Source organism: Urtica dioica, chromosome 3 (genome assembly GCF_054948205.1).
Source record: "Urtica dioica subsp. dioica isolate 48M chromosome 3, U.dioica_male_clone48M_v1_H2, whole genome shotgun sequence".
Taxonomy (NCBI): Eukaryota; Viridiplantae; Streptophyta; class Magnoliopsida; order Rosales; family Urticaceae; genus Urtica; species Urtica dioica.
Genome location: NC_142758.1, coordinates 5,663,588 through 5,681,628, shown reverse-complemented (window position 1 = coordinate 5,681,628; position 18,041 = coordinate 5,663,588).

Sequence of the window (18,041 nt, the reverse complement as noted above, 5' to 3'; positions counted from 1 at the left end):
TTCTATGGTGTGCTCACAAACTCGAGATCCCAGGTCCGCACGTCAGCTCAAGTACTGAGTTTCCGCTCAACCCACGCTCGACCAGAAACTCGGGGGGCTAATGTTGTCGGCGACTCTCGGACCGACGAGGGCAAGAGCATCACTTCAACCCACGTGACCGGCGCGATGCCTCGAACGGCGAAACCCTGCCTCAGCCATTGGCCGGCCCAAACCATTGGCCAACCCAAGGCTCAGCCGGCCAATGGCCGGTCCAAGGCTCAGCCGGCCAATGGCCGGCCCAATTCACTCGGCCATTGGCCGAGGCAAGGCTTCAGTCGGCCAATGGCCGACCCAAGGGTTTCACTCGGCCATTGGCCGAGTCAAAGCTTCAGTCGGCCAATGGCCGGCCCAATTCACTCGGCCATTGGCCGAGGCAAGGCTTCAATCGGCCAATGGCCGACCCAAGGGTTTCACTCGGCCATTGGCCGAGTCAAAGCTTCAGCCGGCCAATGGCCGGCCCAATTCACTCGGCCATTGGCCGAGGCAAGGCTTCAGTCGGCCAATGGCCGACCCAAGGGTTTCACTCGGCCATTGGCCGAGTCAAAGCTTCAGCCGGCCAATGGCCGGCCCAATTCACTTGGCCATTGGCCGAGGCAAGGCTTCAGTCGGCCAATGGCCGACCCAAGGGTTTCACTCAGCCATTGGCCGAGTCAAAGCTACAGTCGGCCCCCAATGTTTCACTCGGCCATTGGCCGAGTCAAAGCTAAGGTCGGCCAATGGCCGACCCAAAAATGCCCACTCGGCCAAGGGGTGCCCCAAGGACCCCTTGGTCGCCTATAAATACAAGGGTCCCTCCCTTGACCCAGGTAATCCGAATTTGAGTACTGAAACGCTGTCGAACTCGTACCTCGCTCCTTTCTCTCAAGTCTCGGCCTATAAACACCTAAACCCTCTACGTTCTATGTCAACCCTACTAATGTTGAGCGTCGGGGAGGTAAACAGAGGCAACCCCTCTGTTTCCCCTTTGTAGTTCACGTATCCTCTATTGCTTTTCAGGTATCGAGACGAGGTGAGCTTCATCTACAGCTAAGGGACGACTTGGGATACCAAGTCCGACATGCTCGAGCCGGAGTGAGACCACTTTGGGCTCCTAAATAATTGTCCGAAAAACAGCGACAACAACATCCAAGAGATGCAGACCTAAGACGCTAACATGGCGCACTTAAGAGACCTACATGGCGCATCCAAGGCGTCTACATGGCACACCTAGGACGCCTACATGGCGCACGTAAGACATCTACGTGGCGCATCTAAACCGCCGACATGGCACACCTATGCCGCCTACGTTGCGTACTTAAGACGCCTACATGGCGCATCTAAGCCGCCTATATGGTGCACCTAAGCTGCCTACATGGCACACTTATGACGCGTACATGGCGCGCTTAAGACGCCTACATGGCGCATCTAAGCCACCTACATGGCGCACTTAAGAAGACTACATGGCGCATCTAAGCCATCCCTCACGATGTGCCTAAGACGCCTACATGGCGCACGTAAGACGCCTACATGGCGCACGTTAGACGCCTACAGGGCACATCCAAGCTGTCCCTCGTGACGCACCAAAGACGCCTACATGGTGCACCAAAGCCACCTACATGGCGCACCTAAGAAGCCTACATGGCGCATCTAAGCCATCCCTAGCGATGTGCCTAAGAGGCCTACATGACGCACAAAGCCGTCTCTCACGACGCGCTCTAAGTCGCCACAAGGCGTTGCGTATGATGACTAATCGCAACGCACTCGAAGCTGCCACAAGCACACCTTAACCGCCATACTAGGCGCAGTTCATGCCATCTCACACGATACACTGACGTCATCAGAGCTGCGACACACTTGTTCCAACCCAGAGAAAGCGACACGATCGCTCGGGAATAAGGATGCGAACCATACAACAGTTCGCACGTCTAAGGCCGAACCCCAAAAGGCAACAAGCAAAGCTGCTACGGGAAGGAAAGCCAAATCTTGCCAAGGCAGAAGACTTGTCGAAAATATCGACAAACACGTGTATCTACTGAGACATGCTATAGCTAATCAGAATTAGAACGTGCAATCAAAATGAGCAGACATGTTCATAAAAGGAAAAAGATCATATTTCATAAAAAGAGGGCAACTGCCCCAAAAATCCTAGAAAGCTGGCGCTAAGACAAGTGCGCTAAAAGGGAACTCCTAATGAAAGCAATGCGCTAAACACTTACGGGGAAAAATTACTCGAACATAACGTGTTAAACGGCGGGAAAAGAGGATCGAAGAAGTCAAAAGTGATCCCTCGAGAGGTGTTCTAGATATAGGTAGCTTCTTGACACTCCACCGCCACAGCGTGCCTCGCCTCCTCTACCCCCACATCGAAGTCGTCCTGCAAGTTAGACGCAAGTTGTTCCACTGCTGCCTTCTCCGCGATAAGCCGAGCTACTTCTTCCACCAAAGAGTCGTGCTTGCGCTCTGCCTGGAACTAGGCAACCTCGCTTGGCGAAAGTTGGCCCTAACACCTCAACCGTCTGCATGTCCAACCGGCATCAAAGGCCACGCACCTCACCCCGGTAAATTTTCGATGACCGAGTCGCCACCTATAGAGCTTGACGCCCCATAGTCAACTCTCCAGCCATCTTTGCCACCGCCGACTGAGCACGATCAAACTCGCCTTGGGAGACTCCCAATTCTACGCGAGCTAATTGAAGCTCCTCTCAAAGACTCGCGGATTCCGCCTTTGAGCGACAACTTCGCTCGGCCTGAGCTAGCTGAGACTTCGTTCAAGCAAGCTCGTCCTGGAGGAGTCCCATGCGACGAATGAGGTCGTGTAAAATCTTCTCGCCTCGGGTTGCACGAGCAAGCACCTGAAGCGATTTGAAGAGCAGGTTAGCCAAAGCAAGATGTGCAAAACAAAGTGTAAAGACAAACAGAGGGAAACTTTCCCTCTGGGCGTCAAAAACACCATGACAGAAGAAGTCCGCATCGCTACTCGTTACGATGCCCTTTCACGTCTTCAACCAAGACTATCTGCCCCCACATCGGCAGAAAAGTAAGCTAGAATCAGAGTGACACTGCTCCAAAGGCCTCAACTGAGACCCGCACTCACGCCTGGAGAATAAGCACTGCCGGCCTTGGGCTAAGGCGGGCTAGGCCCAGGCCTAGGGCCCCATATGTGGATGGGCCCCAAAAAATTTACATTTTTTTTTGCCTATTTTTAAGAAAATTTACATTTTTTACCCTAAAAATTTACACTTTTGGCCCATTTTCTAAAAAATTTACATTTTTTACCGTGAAAATTTAAATTTTTATTAGTATTATAGGGCCCCAAAATATTGAATCGCCTAGAGCCCCCGGTGAGTTTGGGCCGGCCCTGGGAATAAGGGTCAATCTTCCGAACGCAGATGGAGAAGCGCCACCGAAGTCGGCATGGCGGATGCCTCCGTGAGACCGACTTATGCTTGATGCGTGATCAAACTTCGAGCATTAATCCCCGAGCAGTCGAAGCCCTTCAGAGCGGCAGAGCCTTACACCAGATACCACACCGTCTTCTCGAAGCATCGGCCCGCAGCATCAACCTTCGTCTACGAGACCTCGGAATGAGCACGCCTTTGCGAAATGCAAAAGTGCAGTCGCGTTCCAAGCTGGCCGAGACAGACACCATGATCTTTCCCCAACAGGTGACGGTTAGACAATCGTCGCCCTGCTAGTCAACATCGAGTCCCACAGACTCTGACTTGAAGATATCATCAAACAAAACGCCATCAAAGAAAGACTTGGGCAGGACTTTAACCAATGATCAATGTTGTCGGCCCGTCCCGGATCGACAGCGCCCGTAAAGGCCCGAGGGAACCCCGCTCGGCCAATAGCCGGGCCATGGTCGAGAGGCCCAAGACCGGTCCACCCGGCCGGGGCTCGGCCGGAACCCGAGAAGACAAAGGCCCCACTCCCGGCCTCCACTCGGTCTCCACTCGACCAGCGCTCGACCAGCGCCCGGGAGGTCGAAGCTCGCCCTCTCGGCCTCCACTCGGCCAGCGCTCGGCCAACGCCCGGGAGGTCGAGGCTCGCCCTCTCGACCTCCACTCGGCCAGCGCTCGGCCAACACCCGGGAGGTCGAGGCTCGCCCTCTCGACCTCCACTCGGCCAGCGCTCGGCCAATGCCCGAGAGGTCGAGGCTCGCCCTCTCGACCTCCACTCGGCCAGCGCTCGGCCAACGCCCGGGAGGTCGAGGCTCGCCCTCTCGACCTCCACTCAGCCAGCGCTCGGCCAACGGCCGGGAGGTGGAGGCTCCCCATCTCGACCTCCACTCGGCCAGCGCTCGGCCAACGCCCGGGAGGTCGAGGCTCGCCCTCTCGACCTCCACTCGGCCAGCGCTCGGCAAACGCCTGGGAGGTCGAGGCTCGCCCTCTCGACCTCCACTCGGCCAACGCTCGCCCAACGCCCGGGAGGTCGAGGCTCACCCTCTCGACCTCCACTTGGCCAGCGCTCGGCCAACGCCCGGGAGGTCGAGGCTCGTCTTCTCGGCCTCCACTCGGCCGGCGCTCGATCGGCGCCCGGGAGGTCGAGGCTTGCCCCTCTCGACCTCCACTCGGCCAAGGGGTTGCCCAAAACACCCCTTGGTCGCCTATAAATAGAGAGGTCCACCCTCTCCCAAAGGTAATCCGAATTTGAGTACTAAAACGCTGTCGAACTCTTAACTCGCTCGTTTCTCTCAAGTCTCGGCCTCTAAACACCTAAACCCTTGATATACACCTCAATCTTACTAATGTTGAGCGGCGGAGAGGTAAACAGAGGCAACCCCTTTGTTTCCCCTTTGTAGTTCACACCTTTCTTATTATCTTTTCAGGTGTTCAGACGAGATAGACATCACCAACAGCTAAGGGACGACTTGGGATACCAAGTCCGACACGCTCGAACCGAAGCGAGGCCACTTGGTCCGGCCTTGGGCCTAACCACTTCCGGTTCCTAAATCGTTGTCGGAAAACGAGCGACAACATTTTGGTGCTAGAAGGAGGGGATCTCCTGACCTTGACAACACTCCCTTCCAACCTCTTTTCTCACATTCGGTAAGACTCTCGATAGATGAGTCACCTGCCGGCCACCACCATTGGCACCCGAGCGACTAGCTTGAGGTACGGCCTCAAGAACCTAGCACATCATCTAGGAGGGCAACCTCGTGACAACGAGAGCCAGACCCAAGACCCAGCAAGTGACCCCGAGGCAATGCTTCGAGAGGACACGGCTCGAGGGCTTGCCAAGCTCCTAGACCGCCCCGGCGTCGACGACACGCTTATCGCCGACCTCCTCGGCTACGGCGTCAAGGACCATGTCAACCACGACCAGAGAGACCCCAACAATGTGGCAAGATCAAATATCGACGAGGCCAACCTCGACCGCGCTATTCACAAAAGTGAACGCGCACGCACGCCTTCGAGGAGACTCCCCCAGGCAACCACGTTGAGACATCAATCGTCGAGTGAGCAAACACGTGCGCCCTCGAGGGGACACTTTCGAGAGACTACATCAAGACAAAGATCGAGCAATATTCGAGGACGCTCAATCTCAAGGTCCCGAAAGGGACACTCCAAGCTCACCATTTGTCGAGGGCGTCGCCTGAATGACACACCCTTGCCAAGGGTGATAGGAACGGCTAGCGGAGACTTAAGAGACCGCCTCAATTTGGCCAGCGGAGACTTGAGAGACCGTCTCAATTCTCGAAGGGAATCTCATGGGAGTGACTTGAGGGATAAGCTCAATGCCAGGCGCGAGATCACGAGAGAGGTCATCTTGGGACACCAGCCACCCAACGTTGCTGACCGTGCATCCAACAAGAAGCGCGCCGCCACACTTGTGCCACCGGCCGTCGGTCCCAACTCGCGAAGGAAAAGGCGCAGAAATGGTCAGGTCCCCAATGACCTTCCTTCTCCGACCCCAAAGCAATCCTTCGTCCCTCTCAACACGACACCCGACCGGATCCTGAGCTTACACAGAGAGAAGCTAGGATCCCCGGCCCCGTTGAAGACGGACCCCGCAACGCGTGACAGAAGCAAGCGATGCGAATATCACCAAGACCACGGACACGTGACGACCGAATGCTACCAGCTTAGGAAGCAGATTGATTCCCTGATTCGAGATGCACATCTCAGAGAGTTCATCACATTCGCTGGCGAGGTGTCAACCCCGACTGAGCGCCCGACTCGTCAAAAGAAAGAGAACGTCATCACCGCTGCAATAAGCCCCACGACAGGCAACGCCTCAGAAACCTCGAGCACGAGAGAAGTGAGACGATAAGTGCGGTTCATCGACTAAAGAACAAGCTCGCACCATTCGCGTCTACAACCGACAAAGTTTTCACCTTTAAATTCATGTCTGAACTTGCTCGACTTTGTAATCGCTTCATTTCAAGCACGTTGTTTTCTTTTCCAAAGAAGGCTAAGTGCCATGGCAAGCTGTAACAACTTCCTTATTGCAATAAAAAAGTTACTCCACACATTGTGATGTATTATTGTATATCCCCTACACGAGAGTTTCCTGGGTTTCGTCTCACAAACACAAGAAACTCGGGGGGCTAATTGGGGAGCAATACTCAATCAAAACAACTCAAAAACAAAAACAAAAATACAACAAACTCTCAAGGGGCCGATGGTTAGGCCGGAGGTCCCAAAGAGAAACAACATGACTCCTCGAGTTGAGGTAACTCCTCGAGTTGAGTTCCGAGTCCACGAGTCGACTGATAACTCCTCGTGCCGACTCTTCACGTGATTCCTCGAGTTGATGTAACTCCTCGAGTTGAGTTCCGAGTCCACGAGTCGATTGACAATTCCTCGTGCCGACTCTACACATGACTCCTCGAATTGAGGTAACTCCTTGAGATGAGTTTTGAGTCCACGAGTCGACTGCTAAGTCCTCGTGCTGACTCTTCACCTGATTCCTCGAATTGAGTTCACTCCTCGAGTTGAGCTGCGAGTCCACGAGTCGACTGCTAAGTCCTCGTGCTGACTCTTCACATGACTCCTCGAGTTGAGGTAACTCCTTGAGATGAGTTTCGAGTCCACGAGTCGACTGATAACTCCTCGTGCCGACTCTTCAAGTGATTCCTCGAGTTGAGGTAACTCCTCGAGTTGAGTTTCGAGTCCACGAGTCGATTGACAATTCCTCGTGCCGACTCTACACATGACTCCTCGAGTTGAGGTAACTCCTTGAGATGAGTTTCGAGTCCACGAGTCGACTGCTAAGTCCTCGTGCTGACTCTTCACATGATTCCTCGAGTTGAGCTTCGAGTCCACGAGTCGACTGCTAAGTCCTCGTCTTGACTCTTCACATGACTCCTTGATTTGAGTGCACTCCTCGAGCTAAGTTCTGAGTCCACGAGTCGACTAACTACTCTTCGTGCCGACTCTACATGACTCCTCTAGTTGAGTTCGCTCCTCGAGTCAAATACAGAGTCCACGAGTTGGCTGATAGGTCCTTGTGCCGATTCTTCACACGACTCCTCCAGTTGAGGTCACTCCTCGAGGTGAGCTTCGAGTCCACGAGTCGACTGCTAAGTCCTCGTGCTGACTCTTCACATGATTCCTCGAGTTGAGTTCACTCCTCGAGTTGAGCTTCGAGTCCACGAGTCGACTGCTAAGTCCCCGTGCTGACTCTTCACATGACTCCTCGAGTTGAGTTCACTCCTCGAGTTGAGCTTCGAGTCCACGAGTCGACTGCTAAGTCCTCGTGCTGACTCTTCACATGACTCCTCGAGTTGAGGTAACTCCTTGAGATGAGTTTCGAGTCCACGAGTCGAGTGCTAAGTCCTCGTGCTGACTCTTCACATGATTCCTCGAGTTGAGTTCACTCCTCGAGTTGAGCTTCGAGTCCACGAGTCGACTGCTAAGTCCTCGTGTTGACTGTTGTCGGCCCGTCAACGATCGACAGGGGCAAAAGAGTCAAAACGCTCCACGGTTCAAAGAACCGCGAGGAAGCGAGGTGTTGCTAGCTGATTCGGACCAACATAAGCGGAACCGTCGCGACGATTCCCGGTCGGTCAGCCAGTGACCTTCTCCCGGCCGGCCAAGTCCCTCGCCCCATGGCCGACTCAGAGCCGGCCCTCGCCCCATGGCCGACTTAGAGCTGACCCTCGCTCCATGGCCGACTCAGAGCCGACCCTCGCCCCATGGCCGATTCAGAGCCGGCTCTCGCCCCATGGCCGACTCAGAGCCGGCCCTCGCTCCATGGCCGACTCAGAGCCGGCCCTCGCCCCATGGCCGACTCAGAGCCGGCCCTCGCTCCATGGCCGACTCAGAGCCGGCCCTCGCCCCATGGCCGACTCAGAGCCGGCCATCGCCCCATGGCCGACTCAGAGCCGGCCCTCGCCCCATGGCCGAATCAGAGCCGGCCCTCGCCCCATGGCCGACTCAGAGCCGGCCCTCGCTCCATGGCCGGCTCAGAGCCGACCCTCGCCCTATGGCCGACTCAGAGCCGGCCCTCGACCTAGGGACCCCCCAAAAACGTCCCTAGGTCGCCTATAAATAGGGGGCTCGACCCCTCGAGTCAGGTAATCCAATTTTGAGACCCGAAACACTGTCGAACTCGTACTTCACTCGTTTCGCTCATCTTTGGCCTCTCACCCTCTAAAACCTCTATAATCCACCTTAATCCTACTAATGTTGAGAGTCGGAGAGGTAAACAGAGGCACCCCCTCTGTTTCCCCTTTGCAGTTCACGTACTCTCTATTGCTTTTCAGGTATCGAGATGAGGTGAGCTTCATCTACACCTAAGGGACGACTTGGGATACCAAGTCCGACACGCTCGAGCCCGAACGCGACCACTTGGTCCGGCCTTGGGTCGAACCGTTTGGGGCTCCTAAATAGTTGTCCGAAAACGAGCGACAACATTTTGGCGCTAGAAGGAGGGGACCTCCCGACCTTGGCGACGCTCTCCCTTCCATTCCTCTTTCTTGCTACTTCTACAACTCTCGAGAGATGAGGCATGTTTCCGCCACCCCCGTGGACACTCGAGCGACGAGCTCTTGACACGGTCTCCGAAGCCTCGCGCATCGTCTAGGAGGGCAACCTCGTGACAAGGAGAGCCAGCCCCAAGACTCGACAAATGACCCCGAGGCCACGCTCCGAGAGGACACGGCTCGAGGGCTTGTCGAGCTCCTAAACCGCCCAGGCGTCGATGGCGTACTCATTGCCGACCTCCTCGGCTACCGCATCGAGGACCATGACAAGAAAGACCCCGACTACGTGGCGAAGCCGAGAACCAACGAGACCAACCTCGACCGCGCGACTCACGAAAGTGAGCACGCGCATGCGCCCTCGAGGGGACACCCTCGAGAGACCACATCGAGGCGTCGAAGACCGCACAATACCCGACGACGCTCAATCTCGAGGTCCCGAAAGGGATGCTCCGAGCTCACCATTTGTGTCCAAAACCCTCGGATGGGCGACGACACCAAAGGTCATGGCGCCCGTCAAGGACACCGCTTGAACGACATATCCTTGCCAAGGGTGATAGGGATGGCAAATGGAGACTTGAGAGACCACCTCAATTCCCGAAGGGAATCTCATGGATGCGACTTGAGAGAGAAACTCAACGCTCGACGCGAGACCGCTAGAGAGGCTGCCTTGGGACACCAATCACCCAACGTTGCTGACCGCGCATCCAACAAAAAGCGCGCCGCCACACTCATAGCACCGGCCACCGGTCTCGGCCTGCAAAGGAAGAGGCATAGAAATGCTCAAGTCCCTAATGACCATCCTTCTATGGCCCCGAAGCAATCCTTCGTCCCTCACATAGAGAGAAGCTAGGATCCCCGCCTCCGATGAAGAAGGACCCCGCAACGCGAGACAAGAGCAAACAGTGCGAATATCACTATGACCACGGGCACGCAACAGCTGAATGCTACCAACTTAGGAAGCGAATTGATTCCCTGATTCGAGGTGGGGACCTCAAGGAATTCGTCGCATCCACTAGCGAGGTGACGACCCCGGCTGAGCGCCCGACTCGTCAAGAGGGAGGAAACACCTACTAAAGAACAAGCCCTCGCCGTTTGCTGCCACGATTGGCGCAGCTTCCGCCGTTAAACTCACACCCGAACTCGCTCGACTTTGTGATCACTTTATTTCAAACATGTAATTTTCTTATTCCAAAGAAGGCCAAGCGCCATGGCAACCTGTAACGACCTCTTTATTGCAATAAACAGTTATCCTACACATGATGACATATTATTGTATATCCCCTAAACAGTTATTGACATAATAATAAAAGTATAACAAAGTCTCAAGGGGCCGATGGTTAGGCCGGAGGTCCCAAAGAGAGAAAATCTACACATAACTCCTCGAGTTGAGTTCACTCCTCGAATCGAGTACCGAGTCCACGAGTCGACTAACTACTCCTCGTGCCGACTCCACATGACTCCTCGAGTTGAGTTCATTCCTCGAGTTGAAGTCCGAGTCCACGAGTCGACTGATGGCTCCTCGTGTTGACTCTATACACATGACTCCTCGAGTTGAGTTCGCTCCTCGAGTTGAGTCCTGAGCCCACGAGTCGACCGATAAGTCCTTGTGCCGGCTCTACACGACTCCTCGAGTTGAGTTTCCTCCTCGAGTTGAAGTCCGAGTCCACGAGTCGACTAACCACTCCTCGTTCCGGCTCTACACGACTCCTCGAGTTAAGTTCGCTCCTCGAGTTGAAGTCCGAGTCCACGAGTCGACTAACCACTCCTCGTTCCGACTCTACATGACTCCTCGAGTTGAGTTTACTCCTCAAGTTGAGTCCCGAGCCCGCGAGTCGACCGATAAGTCCTTGTGCCGGCTCTACATGACTCCTTGAGTTGAGTTCACTCCTCGAGTTGAGTCCCGAGCCCATGAGTCGACCGATAAGTCCTCGTGCCTACTCTACATGACTCCTCGAGTTGAGTTCACTCCTCGAGTTGAGTCCCGAGCCCATGAGTCGACCGGTAAGTCCTTGTGCCTGCTCTACACGACTCATCGAGTTGAGTTCGCTCCTGGAGTTGAAGTTCGAGTCCACGAGTCGACTAACCAGTTCTCGTGCCGACTCTACCTGACTCCTCGAGTTGAGTCTCGAGCCCACGAGTCGACCGATAAGTCCTTCTGCCGGCTCTACACGACTCCTCGAGTTGAGTTCACTCCTTGAGTTGAGTCCCAAGTCCACGAGTCGACTGATTACTCCTCGTGCCGACTCTACCCATGACTCCTCGAGTTGAGTTCACTCCTCGAGTCGAGTACCGAGTCCGCAAGTCGACTAACTACTCCTCGTGCCGACTCTACATCACTCCTCGAGCTGAGTACACTCCTCGAGTTGAGTTCACTCCTCGAGCCGAGTCTCGAGTCCACGAGTCGACCGATAAGTCCTCGTGCCGACTCTACATGACTCCTCGAGTCGAGTTCCGAGTCCACGAGTCGATGGATAAGTCTTCGTGCCAACTTTTCACGTGACTAGCCCTCGAGTCGACCTTACATGTAACTCCCCGAGTCGAGTCTATTCCTGAAGTTGAGCCCTAAAACCCATGGATCGACTTGAAAGCCCTCGTGTAGACTCTACACATGACCAACCCTCGAGTCGTCCTCACGGGTAGCTCCTCGGGTCGGGTCTATTCCGCAAGTCTTAACTTGAAAGTCCTCGTGTTAGACATGCACGACTGCTTGACTCATCAATAACCGATAGACTCGCAAGTCTCGATGACAAACCTGCGTGCTCTCATGCAAGCAACGCAAAAACCGTCCCTAACGACGTGCTTATGTCGCCCCTAAATGGCGCACCAAAATTCACCCCACGACGCTCTCGTGAGGGGAAGAATGGGCCAATCGAGTCCCCAAACGTGACGCGCGCGCCAGGGCGCCGCATTCACGAGGGCACAAGACTCGACCCAAGAGACTCAACCTGAAAACGCGACCAGTGCACTAAGGTGCCACACTCGCCAGGGGATCAAGTCTACATCTAACCCCGCATATCACATGACACGCGCACCCAGGGGTGCCACGCTCATGAGGTGGTACGGCCGCGCTCGCCGCCCAGCTCGTGCGCCAATAGCCAGTGAGTCACAAATGGGTTTCAAAGGCCTGCGCCCGCCGGACGTAACTGGTCTAGCCAGCATCCACGGAAAACCTAGTCACACAAATGTGGCACCGCGCTCGCCGCCCAGCTCGTGCGCCAATAGGCAGCGAGTCACAAATGGGTTTCAAAGGCCTGCGCCCGACGGACGTAACTGGTCTAGCCAGCGTCCATGGAAAACCTAGTCACACAAATGTGGCACTGCGCTCGCCGCCCAGCTCGTGCGCCAATAGGCAGCAAGTCACAAATGGGTTTCAAAGGCCTGCGCCCGTCGGACGTAACTGGTCTAGCCAGCGTCCACGGAAAACCTAGTCACACAAATGTGGCACCACTCTCGCCGCCCAGCTCGTGCGCCAATGGGAAGCGAGTCACAAGTGGGTTTCAAAGGCCTGCGCCCGCCGGACGTAGCTGGTCTATCCAGCATCCACGGAAAACCCGTTCACACAAATGTGACACCAAGGCCCCCCGAGGCCCAAGCCGTGCAAATCGATCACGCCTTCATTGGTAGATCGAGAAAATAAGCCGCGCACAATAAAGCCGTGCAAATCGATCACGCCTTCATTGGTAGGTCGAGAAAATAAGCCGCGCACAATAAAGCCGTGCTAATCAATCACGCCTCCATTGGTAGGTCGCAAAAATAAGCTGCGCACAATCAAGTCGTGCTAATCGATCACGCCTTCATTGGTAGGTCGAGAAAATAAGCCACGCACAATCAAGTCGTGCGAATCGATCACGCCTTCATTGGTAGGTCGAGAAAATAAGCCACGCACAATCGAGCAGTGCAAATCGATTACGCCTTCGTTGGTAAGTCGAGAAAATAAGCCACCCATCGCCAAGCCGCGCAAATCGATTACTCCCTCGTCGGAAAATCGAGAAAATAAGACGCGCCCCAACGAAATCGTGCGAATCGACTACGATAGTATGTCGAGAACATAAGACACACAATAAAGCCATCTCTACGACGCACAAAAGCCGTCGTTCGCGGCGCACAAAAGTCGTCCCTCGCGACGCACAAAGGTCGTCCCTCACGACGTAATAAAGCCGTCTCTACGACGCACAAAAGCCATCTCTACGACGGACAAAAGCCGTCCCTCGCAACGCAATAAAGCTGCGCCTCGCGATGCAAAAAGCCGCCCCTCATTATGCGCTAGAGCCGCTCTACGACGCACTCGTGAACCCGAGAGTGATCGTCTGAAGTCCACGTGTCGATGTGATTCTTGAGTTTCCGCTCGACCTACGCTCGACCAGAAACTTGGGGGGCTAATGTTGTCGGCCCGTCAACGACTGACAGGGGCAAAAGAGTCAAAACGCGCCACGGTTCAAAGAACCGCGAGGAAGCGAGGTGTTGCTAGCTGATCCGGACCAACATAGGCGGAACCATCGTGACGATTCCCGGTCGGTCAGCCAGTGACCTTCTCCCGGCCGGCCGAGGACCGCCAAGCACCTCCCGGCCGGCCAAGTCCCATCCGGTCGACTCCCGGCCACTGGCCGGCCCAAGTTCAGCCGACCCTAGGCCGCCACTCGGACGATGGCCGGCCCAGGGCCGGCGCCCGGCCATTGGCCGGCCCAGAGTCGGCGCCCGACCAATGGCCGGCCCAGAGCCGGCGCCCGACCCTGTTGTCAATGGTGCCCACAAGAAGAGTTGTAGTCTTTATTTTGAACATTTGATGTAATAAAGTCTCATGAAGACTCTTGCTTGTAATTGCCTATTCATTCATTAATAAAGTTGAAACGTTCATTCAATCTTCCTTGTCTGAAGCTTTATGATAAAACCATAGTCTTTTAGTCCATAAACAAACTTAACAACTTACGAAGAGACAAATGTAGATTTGCATGAACAAACTCTTCGTAGTTTGCTTAAAACGATATATTCGCAATCTTAGGGTCAAAGGACTATTGACCTCAGTATGATTGTTAGAAGAATCTATGATGTCTGGTTATGAGGCATTGAGAGTTAGGAACTCTATAGTTCTTCTAGGTATCTTCCGAAGGTACTGAATTGACCAGTGCACTTCTAGAGACAAGATAAGAACAAACCATTTAACCTCTTATGTCTCGAAGTCACTATGTATGAATTGCATCATGCTTACCTTAATCCTGAAATGAGACATGCCATTTCACACCTTAGTATTCTCATTTGAGAAAGTCAAAGTTCGGACTCACTATGTGATTCCGAACAAGGCCTATTGGTGAAGTACTAAGTTGTGAGTCTGTCATGAGTAACTTTGTGAAGTTCTCATAGATATGGAATTCATGTACAAGATTGCTGAAATGCAATGTATGTCACCTCATGCTTTGTTCCTTGGAGTGTGAATAAATGAACTGGCCAGTGTCCAAATTGAGTCTTGACTCTTTTGGATGAAACAATGTGACTTGTTAGCTCCTCGTCAATACATTGTTTCTAACTTATTCACAAGCGACAAAGGAGTTGAGGAAATAACAGCTAGAAGGGTAAAATGGTAATTTAGTAAATCCCGACTAGCTGATGACATTCATGAAGGGTAAACATAGATAATATTCAGTGGATCCGCTCATCACAATTAGGTCGAATTCTTGAGTAGAAAATAAATTCATTTGAACCGAGAGATTTTCAGTGTCAGCTCTTTAGTGGAGTCAGTTGGCATTAAGCTAAACTTGGAAAAGGTTTGTGAACTTTTGAGTCCAAGTGTTTAGCTAAAGCTTTGTTCATTTGGGTCCATGAGGTCACTGTCACGAATCACATCGATAGGAATAGTTAAACTGGAAGCTAAGCCAAAACAAGAACGAAAATAGTTAAAAGGGTATTTTTGTCTTTTGAGACAAAGGATGAAATGAATGTCAATAAATTTTTTGACAAGGTCATTTTGTGACATGTTTCACTCGGCCACGACTTGATCATTGGGCCTTGTGAATTAATTTCGTTTCATGAGAATTTTATTGAAAATTCTTAATGGGTCTTTCTCATGTTGTCATGAACAAATGAAGAAGCTTCTAGAAGCTCCTTCTAGAGAGACTTGGGCGCCTACCCTAATAGAGAAATAGGAGAGTTTATTTTGTGCATAAATGTATTTAGATACTTGCCAAAAGAAAAAGAGGAAACAAATTTGCATAAGGATGCATAAGGGAATCGGCCACATTGAGAGAAAAGGCAAGCTTTGAACAAAATAGGAAACAAATCAAGGCTTCTAGAAGCCCTAGCTTGGCCGAGTGTCTCAATAGGAAAGAGAGGAATTTTGCTCATGAATATGTGATATTCTATAGAAGAGGAAACTACCTTATTGAAGGTGAGACCTCTCCTATAAATAGGAGCCTCATTTCCTCACAATTGATTCATCCAAGTTTAAGAGATTTGAGAGACTCTCTCTCTAGAACTTGGCCGAAGTCCTCTTCTCTCTCTCTCTAGTTTATTTTCGGTTTTCTCTTGTCTTGGCACCTAGGTCCTCACTCGACCTAGTCTTTAGCTCTGCGACTTCGAGACTCGTTCTCAAGTCGTAGTGTTTAAAAGTGCCCACTCACTGATTCCTTCTTTTCGAGTGATTTAGTGATAGAAACTTTCGTGGTTGCTCGAGGTGCCGAGGAAAGAAAGAGAGACGTGCTGCGAGGGGAGACGAGCGTTGCAACTTTCCAAAAGCTTCTACAAGGTTCAAGCTTCAAGAAAGGTTAGTAACTTTAATAGCTCATATTAGTTTTTATTTACATGCATATGCTCTTGTCTAGGTTAGTAAAAACTAGTTTTACTTTAAAAGAAAAATTTTAAAATTCCGCCGCTTAACGAAGCGTTAATCTTTTTCTTAAACCCTAGATCGATTCCAACAAATGGTATCAGAGCTATGGTCAAAGGAATGCATGTGCATGTTTTTAAATTATGAGCTTGAAAATCGTTATCGAAAGTTTACTAATTTTGTGACAAGTTAGAATTGTAATCTTAGATTTTTTTTAATTTATTGCTCTTGTCTCTAAATTAAAAACCATGTTGATTTTCTATGAGTTTGGGATGATGTTAAAACACATTAGAATCAGTTCTAAAAGTTTTTAATTTTTTATATTGAAAAACGTGTTTTAAAGGTTTGAGAATTTTCGAGTAAATTTTGTGACTAGTTTTATTTTCTTGCTAGTTTCGTTTATTTACTTGAATCGTTTTATGCATGTTGTTATTTCTTTTATTCTATGTTATTACCCTGCTAATAAAACACAAATGAAAGCTTTAAACAACATCTTAAAACGTTCCGTTACACTCGATTCTTTTTCGCACCTAAAAGGACGAAGCTTTAATTTATTTCTTTTTCTTCGAGCTGGAATGTAAACCCGCATTAAAAGCGGCATAACTCTCTGCTCAGAAATCGAAATTTAATGATTCTTGAATCAAATTAAAGCTCTGTCTGTCCTCTCTCCAATGCCACCGGTTTCGGCTGAAAAGGACATCGGAGCCGCCAGATATGGCGATTTTACTCCGAGGTGCGCGGCTGTCTGAAACTCCAGTTTTTTTTTAGAAATCCGGATTTTCAAACCCCACTACCATGAGTTATAGAACTCTAATGAGAAAATTTTCTTGAGCAAAAATGTTTTTCATATGATTATAAACATGATGTGTAAAGATTAAAAGTTTTGATTTTTGAAAGATTAATTGAAATTGAATTTTTACAAAACTAGTTTGAATTTTGAAAAACCGTTTTCACTTTCAAACTTGAAAATATTTTGTCATCCAAATCAAATAAGTTTTCAAAATGTTTTCAAAACTATATCTATATCACATATGTTCAAAATCTATATGCTCTTGAAAATTTGAGTGGGAGGTCTCCTTGTAGACAAGCCGAAAAATAAAAAGATGTGTAATCTCAAACTTTCAAGTGTTCGAGTGAGTTGAAGTTCACACTTCCCTCACGCACTTTCCCGAAATAGAAAATAGGAAAAGATCGAGTATGTCCCTTGTGCCTTTATGCACTAATACTGCTCTGAACATGTCGATCTAGGATTCTCTTCTAGTTGTCCGCTCTGTCGCTCTCTAACTAGGAAATCTGTTTCCGAACTTAAAAGAGTCGATGAACCAACTCCAAAAACTAAGTGGGAGGGTTATATTCGTTGTTTGTAACCCGCGATCCCCAACACTAGTGAAAGATGCAATAACGTGGGACTAAGAGCCGCTCTTGCGACCCTCACTTAAATGTGAGTACTCCAAGGCGTTATTGCTTCGATCATTGCTCAATGAGCTACGTCCGAGAGTGATGCAATGATGGCAAGGCCTCCCCTTGGGGGATTGTTTTTCAAAGCTGATCTTTTGGACTAAGTGGTTGGTTGCACACTTAGGCTCAATCCCTAGTATCCTTCCTTAAGGCTCTGCGAAAGGATGTGAGTGATCAAACCAATTTACAAGGTGGCTAGTCAAAATAGATGTATTGACATCTTGGCTTAGCATTAATGATGTGTCATTTACTTATAAATGGAGATTTTTTGCGGCCTTCTCTTGAGGGAGTAAATTATCGTTTGGTTTATAACACCTTTGGATTTTACAAAAGTCTTAATAAAACTTAAATCCTAAACCAAAGACTAATCATAAACTTGTTTCAACTTATATAGGCAATATGTCTCTCAAACACCTCTCAATCTTTCTTTCCTCGATCAAACTCAAAAACGAAAACTACGTAGATTCGAAACGTAACCTCGACATAATACCTACCGTTAACAAGCACAAATGGGTACTCACCACCCCGTGTCCTCCTCTGATGAATGATGATTCAACTCAAGAGGACAATGACGCCTTAGCGGCCTGGCTTCGATCCGATGAGATTGTGAGGTGCTATATCTTGGCATCTATGAACAATATGCTGAAAGAGCAACATCGTGACATCGAGACTGCCGCTGACATGCTCTACAATCTCCTTGAGATGTTTGGAGGGCAAAGGCGTCAAACAAGGCAACAAGCAGTCCGACAGTTTATGAACTGTCGCATGAAGGCTAGGACTCCTGTTGGAGACTTTATGATATTGATCATTAGTCAT